The sequence below is a fragment of the Camelus bactrianus genome, chromosome 9 (genome assembly GCF_048773025.1).
Source record: "Camelus bactrianus isolate YW-2024 breed Bactrian camel chromosome 9, ASM4877302v1, whole genome shotgun sequence".
Lineage (NCBI taxonomy): Eukaryota > Metazoa > Chordata > Mammalia > Artiodactyla > Camelidae > Camelus > Camelus bactrianus.
Genome location: NC_133547.1, coordinates 58,353,893 through 58,362,475, shown reverse-complemented (window position 1 = coordinate 58,362,475; position 8,583 = coordinate 58,353,893). Strand labels below are relative to the sequence as shown.

General features: G+C 36.6%; 1 protein-coding gene across 2 annotated transcripts in view; it reads left to right on the top strand.

Annotated features, from left to right (window-relative positions):
- Positions 1-252: 252 nt before the first annotated feature.
- Positions 253-8,583, top strand: part of AP1G1 (adaptor related protein complex 1 subunit gamma 1) — a 65,943-nt gene continuing 57,612 nt past the window's right edge. Inside the window, exon 1 of one of the 2 annotated variants that reach the window (XM_010960752.3) lies at positions 253-635. The gene's annotated coding sequence lies outside the window, so the exon portion shown is untranslated. Of the gene's footprint in view, positions 636-728; positions 751-8,583 lie in introns of those variants that run through there. The other variant, XM_074370482.1, reaches the window with a different exon arrangement.

Sequence of the window (8,583 nt, the reverse complement as noted above, 5' to 3'; positions counted from 1 at the left end):
AAGAGAAAGCTAAGGTCTCAATGGTGAGAGGAAGAATGGTGGGGTTCTAGAGGATCGAGACGGGCTCAGCCTGGCTCAGCATTCTCCGCCCCCACCTGCTTCGTCTCTCCCACTTCCTTCGCTACCTTGTTAGCCCCACCCTTTTCAGGTGGCCCCGCCACTTCCTGGTAACCCAGTCCCACCGCCACCCCCACCCCAAGCGGAACCAATGTCGGTGGGCTCCGGGGTCGACCGGATGTTTCTCGCTCAGACTCTTCGCAGCGGTGACTCGGCAGCTGCGTCTCGCGTCATCAGTGACAGCCCCGGCCCTTACTACGCTTTGCGTCGCTCTGCCAGGAGCAGTCACCTCCTCCTTGGCAAATAGTCCTCGGCGGGGTCCGAGTACTTGGATAATACGAGAGGGGAGGCACGAGAAGTTGCAGTCAGGGGACGCGCAATCGACAAGCAGAGTGAAACGGGCCGAAGTTTCTGCGATAGTGTGCTAAGTTAGTTAAAAGCTCCCTCTATCCTAAAGATCCCTCCGCCTGCAGTAGCGGTGGTGAGGCTGAGGGAGCCGCCATTTTGGATGTTCGGTTCCTGCTGCCACTGCTGCCGCCGCCCCCGGAGCTGCTGGTTTCAGTCGAGGTTTCGGGCCGGTGAGTGTCACTCGCGGCGCTAAGAACATATTGCTTCTTTTGCCCCGCGCCTGCTGGGAGCGCGCGGCCGGAAGCTTCCTGTCAATCCCCGAGGTCCGATTCCAGGCCTTGAAGGGTGAGAAGAGAGGACAGAGGCTGGGCCAGAAGGGGCCCTGAGCCCCAAGGGCTGCTCTCACTCCTTGAGGGCCGACCCCGAGGCCTTGGACGCGGAGGCTCTGCGCGCGCCTGCGTTCCGTGCTGTGGCGTTGCCCGCCGGTGCGGGCCTTCTTGGACCCATTGACTTTCTCAGGCGGCTTCTTCCTTTGAGGGCTCATTCAGAGAGCCTGGGGTTAGCGGGGCGGGTCCCACCCCCGCGTGTCTTCTCTGTGCCACGTATCTTGTATCTTATAGCCGGGTCAGGTCTTTTGTAGAACTCTCTTCAGCATTTCCAGATGCTCAGAGAATCGCTGTCTGCACCTGCATTGCCGTTCTCTCAGAACTGGACATCGGCCTCGCCTCTAACCTTCCGACCAACTTCTTTCCCAATTTTCCGGGTTTTTCTTTTTTCTATTTTTCCTTAAATTCACCTGCGAATGCACTGCTTACCTTTTCCTCAAACTCCTGATACTGCAGGCGTCAATTTCTAATAATTCTCCCGATTTTCCTGACTGACGGAGTCGGGACGGTTGGTTGTATTTCCCTGTTAGGGTTTATTCTAAGAGAGCCGTCGAAGCGTTCGCTCAGTGTACTTAAGCAGTAAATGTTTATAAAGCTGATTAAATGGCTTTTGTGGGGTCGAGGGAGGTGGTAGGGAGAGGCTGTCAAATGTTTTCTCGTTTGTAGATTCCCTTCCTGTGCTGAACACAGCTTTGGGGTACTTTTTGACACATGTATTTTTCTTGATGATATATATGCCTGCTCATGGACATCTGTGAAGAAGCATCTTAATCTGACATTGAAAAGAAAGTAACTTTTTTGGCTGCTCTAGCGATTAGTTAACAGAAGAGTGGAGTGAATGAAGATTTTTCAGTGATCTTAAATTTCAGATGGTTTGTACAGTAATGATCTTTGTTGACTGATTATAAAAAATAGTTGGATTGACTTCGTGTATTGAAAGTCAAATCTGGGGATAGTTGGATTTTAAATGATCATTTTAACTGTTCCCCATAAAACTTATCAGACTGTACACCTTAATTTTTAGTTTAAAAATATTCTTACCGTATGTTTGCAATGTAGCATGCTTGAATTAAAAGCATTTCACAACAGTTTACTGATTATTTCCTACATTTCAAGTTCGATGGGTGTGATTGAATCATCTCTATTTCACCTCAGCCTGAAGTTTTACAACTGCAAAAGAAAAATAACTTATTTGAGATTGTAGCCTAGTGGCTGCTGATGCTTATTTTTCTGTCTTGAACTGGATCAAATCTTTTAATACTTCTAATCCACGTGAGAGTGCATTATTCTTATCATCAGGTTATTAGGTGGATAAATTCCTGTTCTAGTCATATGATGTCTCAGTAGAATATTGAATATTTTTATTGTAAATAGTCAGTGTTCTTGTTACTCGTTTTAAGGAGACTTTTCAGAAATATATTAGTTACTATTTGTGTGTTTATTCTGAAGTTAAGGAGTCGTCTTTTTTGAAGAACTGTCAAACACGGAACATCTGAGGAATCCTCGCTCATTTACTAAGTATCCCCTTGAAATTGCTACTGAAATGTTCTATTTATGAGTTACACTTTTAAGACAGGGTATTAGAGGAGCTGTTCAGATAGGTGTTATTTACTCATTTCATTTCATGGTATAATGTAATGGTGTTTAAATGTCATTCATTCTTAGACGGTTTGCATTCAATTGGAGAAAATGTCCTTTTGCCTTACAAATGATAAACAAACTGCTGTTTATTGTAGTGCACCGTTGATTGAGCAGCACGTATTTGAGTGTCTACTTTGTCTAGGGTGGTTAGGTTTATACTTGAAATTCACATTGTTTAGGAAACTTAAGTTTTTTTTTTGGGAACAGTTGCTTGTTCTTTGATATGTTTCACTGACAGCAGTTCTAGATTTGAAGGTGAATTTGAGAGTGAAACTGTATAGTAACAAAAATTGTCAGCAGTGCCTTGGTGATATTTCATCCCACTATTTTAAAAAATAGACTTGAAATCAGTGGTGTATAAAAACAAAAGCCCAAGGGTTTGTTTTTGTGTGTGTGTGTGATTTGTAAAAATTGTGCAGATTGAAAAAGTTGAATGAGCATTTTCCAAAAGATTATTTTTAATTAAAAAAATTTAATTGGGAAACTACATACCAAAACAGATTTTCAAAATGCTTAATCCCCTTATATGCATTTGCTGAGGATTTAAAATTTTTCTGTATACAACAGGATTTAATAGATATCAAAACTTTAAAATTCTTATTTAGATTTAGCTTCAGAAAATCTAAAACTTATCTTTCTTCAAACTGCAGCGACTCGTTTAGCTGTTTTCTGTGCTGGTAATTTAGTCTTTCTTTGCTGTATGAATTGTTTTCAGTTCTTCATTTTGATTTTCTTTTATCCTTTTGTTACTTTTATTCAGTTTCTTTAATGCAGGATGGTATTTAAAGTAGCAAGCAATTTTAAAATTAAGAGAACATGTAGATTTATCTAAGCTCTTATGTTTCTTAGCTTGTAAGTTTTGAAAATCATCTTTGTCAAAAAGTATTAGGATTTTTTTCATTAGGCTTTTTGTATGGGAAATTTTATTTCAATAAATGTGCCATTTCTACCTTGAAAGTATGTGTAAGGTTTTTCTTCATTGAAGAAGTAACACAAAACACTTTTTTTTCTTTTGCCAGGAGTTCTGGTTACTAGACAATCTCTTGTCAAAGTTTGAAGGGTCCAGAAGTGGGGGGGGGGGGGTACTTACCACACTTGCCAAACTTGTTGAGTCAGTATTACAGTATTAACTAACACTTTTGTAGAAAAGGGCAAGGCTTGGGATAATATGATTAAGAAGAGAAATGCCTTTTCACTAGGTGCCCCTTTTTTTGGTTTTGTTTTGGCTTACTCAGACCACCGGAGAGAGAAAATTAATGAGTTATAAATGTCATGAAAAACAGGTTTAGAAGGAAAAAAAAAATCATTGTTTCTTTAAAAGATGGAGAAAACATACGTGACCTTTGTACTTTATTAATAATTAAAGACATCTTAAAGGCAGGTAGTTTTTGCCCTCCTTTCTCTGTTATTACAGTGCAACAGTCACAGTGTAACCTGATAGGCAGTTGCTTTGCTCACTCCAGCTTTCTTCTTATAGCTGATTGTATTTGTGTTATGCTGAGCATCCTAGGCTTTTAGATTGTCTGGCTTTGAGGTTAATGTTATGGATTCTTGGGAAGAGCAAATGTGAAAAAGACATGAACTTAGAGCTTTGGACCTGAGAAATACTTGCACTCCCCTCCTTACGAGCCTTTGGGTTAAAATTAAGACTGTCATAGCATAGATAATGTACACTATTTGGTTATAAGATCTAACCTTTATAAATGATCACACAGTTGTACAACTCAAAGTAAAAGGAGTTCCATTAGTGTTTTTACAGCTAAATTTAGTGAAGCTATTTACTAAACCTCATAATTGGGAAATTGTTCAGTTTCAAGCTGAAGAAAAGGAAAGGAAGTTACTTTTTTTTTTTTTTTATTCCTTTTTAAAGTCTGCACAGAAGAGTTGATTTCCTTCCAACTTCTTGAAATTTTTGAAACCATGATACTTTTAAACTGTGATGAGGGGAGGAGGGTATAGCTCAGTGGTAGAGTGCATGCTTAGCATGCATAAGGTCCTGGGTTCAGTCTCCAGTACCTCCATTAAAATAAATAAGAAGTGAATAAACCTAATTACCTCTCCCCAAAATAAGCTAAATAAAAAATAAATTTAAAAAAATGTGAAAATACTGGTTTGAGATGAATAAGGAAACTAGCTGAAAATAATAGACACACTGTATAAGAGTTCATTGAATCTTTGTAGATAATTAGGGGTTTTTTTTTGGTATGATTATTGAAGGAAAACTATTGTAGAGAAGAAAGAGCCCCCTTTTCTGATTGTACTCAATAATGTGATTTTTTTAAATGTATATTTCTATCAGTGAAGGAATGGACTCTATTTTCTTTAGAAACTTTACATGATGAAAGCTTAATAAATGGTGTTGATTATTTAAGAATATAGAATGAAGAAATAGCTTACAATTTGGTTCTACTAGCATTTGGTTGTATTTTTATTTACACATACTGAACTATTTGCTATTTCTTGAATACTCCATGTTCTTTCATTCTCACTGTACCTGTTCTGCTTATACCTGGAATGCTTTCCTTTCTCCCATCCACCTAATGAACCTATTCTTCCTTCCTCTCTACCCCAGGCAAAGAAGTGTAGTACTTTTTTCAGTACTTGTTGAATTGTTTACTTTTCTTTGGACTTCCAGAGGACAAAAACTATCCAATTTATGACATCCTTAGTACATGGCACAGTGGTTTAGTAGCTTCTCTGTGGAATAGATGATGTGAATGGACATGGAAAAATTGGGAACTTTGGAAAAATTGTTCAGGTACTCAGATATATGGTCGTTGGTCAAGCCAAAAATAATTAGGGTCCTGAGTGAGTTACAGGAATCTGCTGCAGGTCATTTACTTGTGATTGCTACCATTGATGTCAGTGAAGTTTATTTACAGGTTTAGAAAACATACAGTAAACCTTATCTTTGTTTTTGAAAATATTTAGATGTTTAATTCCAAAATTGATATTATCCTTTTTTTTTTTTTTGGTAATCTACTCAGACTCTTTCTTATGTAAAAGCTTCAAGTGACAGCAAAGAAATCTATTCCTGCCATCTTTTTCTTTCTTTTGAATACCTGTTATGTAATTCATTATACTGGGGAAACTAATAGTAAGTTGAGAACTTCGATCTTTTCCCTCAAAATGGAAATATGTTAATAGTTCAGTGCTTTGTTACTGACTTCTGCCTTGTGTTTGAATAATCTACTTTAATAGTGTTGAGGATTTTTTTTTAAGGTTTTGAAAAAGGACACAAAAGAACTTACTTACAAAACAGAGACAGACTCACAGACATAGAAAACAGATTTATGGTTACAGGGTTGGGGGAAGGAGGGTGGGGAGGGATAAATTGAGATTTCGGGATTTGTAGATACTAACTACTGTATATAAAGTAGATAAACAACAAGGTTGTCCTATATAGCACAGGGAACTGTATTCAACGCCTTGTAATGGCTTATAATGAAAAAGTACATGAAAAGTAATATATATGTTTAAATGAATCACTATGCTGTACACCAGAAATTAACACATTGTAAATCAACTATACTTCAATTTATAAAAGAAAGAAGAAAGTTCTTAAATCTATTTAATTTACAAAGTAATAAATGTCCATTGTAGTAAGTGAAAAAAATCTAAAGACATAGTTCTAAAAAAGCTATTCATTTCCCTAACCCTTTCATTATTACTTCCCAACCTTTTTACCAGGTTATGGGTATACTTCAATATTTCTCTCCATGCTTGGTCACGTACTGTATATACAACATAAATGTACATATATAGGGGTTCTTTGTTTTTACAAAAGGTAGATCATACTTTTTATATTACTATGTAACAAGCTTTTCTTAAGACATCATGGTCAGTAAATATAATTCTGTCTTGTTCTTTTAAATATCCCTGTTATGTCTCAAGTATGGATATACTGTTCATAATTTATTCAGTTGTTTTTCTGTGGACATTTATAGGCTGTTTCTAGATTTTGCCACCACAAACAGTGCTACGGTAAACATCCTATATATGTCACCTTATTTGCTCATTCTTTTATTTCTACAGGCTGATGTTTTCAAGGTGAGATTTCTGAGTTAAAGGAATTATATTTTAAATTTTATTATTGCCAGATTACTCTCTAAACAGGTTGTCATAATTTCCACCTCCACTAGGAGTGGGTTCTCCATAACATCACATCATTGGATGTAATTACTTAATTTTTGCTGGTTTGCTAGTTGAGAAATGGAATGGTTTCTCAGTTTTGTCTTAAGTTTAATTTCCCTGACCATTGCTGGAACTACCTTCTTTTGATTTTTTTTTTTTTGCCATCTGGACTTCCTTTACTGAGAATTGTCTGTTCATGTTCTTGGTTCATTTTTCTTTTAAGTTGTTTTTCTCATTATCTTGTGGGAACATCTTATAGTATATTAATTTTTTGTCCTAAGACACATGTATTTATTAATCTGGAGTTAACTTTTATATGGTGTGAAGTAGGGGTCTTAGGGTTTTCCTTTGTTGAGGGTCAGCTATGTCTGGACTAAATAAACCATCATTTCCTCAATGAATTAAATGCTACCTTATCATATGTTAAGTTCCCATATATGTTTGCTCTATTTCTGGATATTCCGTTTTACTCTTCCTGTACCATTATTTTACTGCTTTGAGTATTATAGCCTATAGAAAGTTACACTCTGCTAAGAAAAACTCTTGTCATTGTACTTTTTCATTTTCTTGACTATTCTTAAACATTTATTCTTACATCTATATTGGTTGAAAATAATTATATTGATTTCAGAAAACCTCAAAAAAGTTCAGTGCTTGAAATTGCACTATGTTCGTATATTAATTTTGGGAGGCCTGATATTTTTCAGTGATGATAATTTTATGATGAATTTCCATTTATTGAGGTCTTGTTTTAGTTTTAAGTCCTTCAGTAAAGGCTTTATAGATTTAATAGTTATCTTCATCTAGTTCATATATCTTTCTTGCTAAATTTATTCCAAATATTTTATAGTTTTTGACACTTGTCATTGGGACTTTTCCCCCATTTCTAACTAATGTCAGAAACATAGGTTAAAAATGAATCTTTAACTCCCTATGAACCAATGCCCCCACCCCCAACCCCTTCTGTTTCCTTCTTGCTGTCCCAAATTAACAGAACTTGGATTTGTGAAGAATATGCTAGCGAAAATTTATTACCTTAGTATTAAATCACTTTCTCATAACTTTCTAATCCTGTAGAAAAGTGCCCTTAGATAACTGTGACTCTGTCCTTTTATGATGAATGCCGTCTTACTATTTTGAAAGTTGCAGTTTTGCTTTATTTACTCACTCTGTGGTTTTTGTTACTGTGTTTGAATCCTCAAAACAAGAATTGTTTCTCAGATTATACATGTTCATTATTTGAAAGATATCAGAAAATACACAGAGATTAAAAAGGCACCTGTATTCATACAAGGCACAGATAATCCCCTTTAACATTTATTATATCCTTTGGGGCATATTTTTTAAACAATTAAGATTTTATTTGGAGAATTTTGTGACAATTTTTGATAGTTGAGGACTCTTTAGGATATTTTTGCTAATATTAAGGTTGGGAGAGTAAAACTTTGCTTTTTACTGTCAAACTAGATGTTGATCATGTTCATCTATTGTTTGTTTGGCCTTAATTGTTTTTCATATGTCTTAGTGTGATTGAATTGTTCAGTAGACATTTACATTTACATACATCTGTTTTTAAAATCTCAAGTTTTGCTGAATTTTGGTTATAGATAATTAAGCATAAAAGAAGATTCCTGTAATACTGTGGCATATTAGGGAGAATTGAGCTGAAGTCCTCTTAAAGGGATGCCACCTGATTGCCTAGACAGGGTGTGATGGTATCTTAATGTGCTCACACATTTCACAGCCTTAGCCTTGAAAATCCAGAAATTCCATTTTAGTATTTCACCTAGGGATGATTCATCCTAATCAAATGCACTGATGTGTAAGGTGGAAGAACAGTGTTGTAATTCACAAGGGACTATGCTTTTCTACTGAATTACCTGTATCTACTTTCCAGGGCACTCTGTTCCTTGTATGGAGGTATTTGGGAGGCAAGGTACTTGAGAAAGGTGATTAATAATCAGAAAGTTGCATTGTGAACCTGAAACCACAGCATATAAAGTTGGATGGTCTTGAG